We start from the raw sequence: 1,574 nt of genomic DNA, 5'->3' as shown, positions 1-1,574 counted from the left end.
GTATACCTATAATAGATATGTCTAATACCTAGACTGACAAACCGTCTCCACTCAGAATCGTTTTTCTTATCCAGTGACATTATATCATTGAATTCAAATTTAATACTATCCATTATACAGTGACCCACTTGTAACCTACTGTACAGCAGGGTGACATACACTTACCCACCTTTTTTATATTAAAATGACAAATATTTATATATTATACTAGCTGATCCCGTGCACATCGTTGCCCTTTGTTCAATTCGTTATTTAATATTCGGTGTATGGTGTTCAAAATTGATCTTGACTTAATAAAAATTCGCAGCAGGACATTATGAGGTAGGCAATCTATCTGCGGTAGATCGCTGACCCCGTGCTGTTTGTTTCGTAAGTGTATGATTTAACTCTAAAGTATCAAAGTTATACCAAGTTTGTCGTTTTTACTTAATTCCACCTACGGTGGATTAATATAATCGATATATTCAAAATCCTATCATAAACTAACCGTACTAAAATCCGATGAATAATAAAAAAAAATTAACCCAGAGGTCTAATCTAACCACAAATATTAATTTACATATATATATTATATATATATATCTAACTATATTAAATATACACAGACTAAACTTTGTAACTGCTTATCAAGTCTTCTTCTTCTTTATTTAAATAGCTGAATTACCGTCGCTACTGGGTTACATTAAAAAAATCAAATAGTTGAATAATATTATATATAAATAAATATAAGAGATGTATAAGTACATCGTTATAATAATGTGCATTTAATGTATAGGAAAAACATGAAGTGGAAAATAATTTAATTTCTTGAGCTTTAATAACATTTATAGATACTATAGATAGGTAGGTATACGCAAGATATATTTATACACAAAAACTAAAACACTATAATGTCCTGCGTCAACAGGGCCAGAAAAAAATAAATTACACATTATAGCACCTGAACTATGATCTACAAATTGATTAAAATCATTAGATCTATAGTCTATACACACGAAATGTATGACCTGGATAATTTCGACTAATGCATTCAAATTCGACGTGACCAGCATACTCGCCATCTATAAGAAATATCACCAATGGCAAATTTTTTATACACATCCCAATTATTTATCACCAAGTTAACAACGCTCAATCGAATATTTCGATGTTTTTCTTGCGTGCCGAATATGAAATATATGACACGGAACGAAATAAAGAATTTCCTATGGGAATTAATTGATATTCCATTTTAAATGTATATTAATAATAATAATATAATATAATGAAAAAATTAATGAGTTCAGGCAGTTCAGCGTTCTCTGCTGTACGCGAAATGACGAAATCGAAAATAGTTGGGTTTTAATTGGACCACGACGATGACGATACCGAACGACGACGACGTGCACAATGCCTCACTGGCCACTGCCACAAAAATACATCGCCGCCGACGACGACGACAATGCTACAGTACTGCAGTAGACGTAGGAGTAGAGGTGGTTATACCGGTGGCAGCCGGCGTCGTCAACGAATGCCGCTATGTAACAATACTGCAAACTAAAAAACTTAAACTTAAACTAATACTAATAACTATT

This window comes from Acyrthosiphon pisum, chromosome X (genome assembly GCF_005508785.2).
Source record: "Acyrthosiphon pisum isolate AL4f chromosome X, pea_aphid_22Mar2018_4r6ur, whole genome shotgun sequence".
In the NCBI taxonomy this organism is placed as follows: Eukaryota; Metazoa; Arthropoda; class Insecta; order Hemiptera; family Aphididae; genus Acyrthosiphon; species Acyrthosiphon pisum.
Note: the sequence above shows the minus strand (reverse complement) of the source record.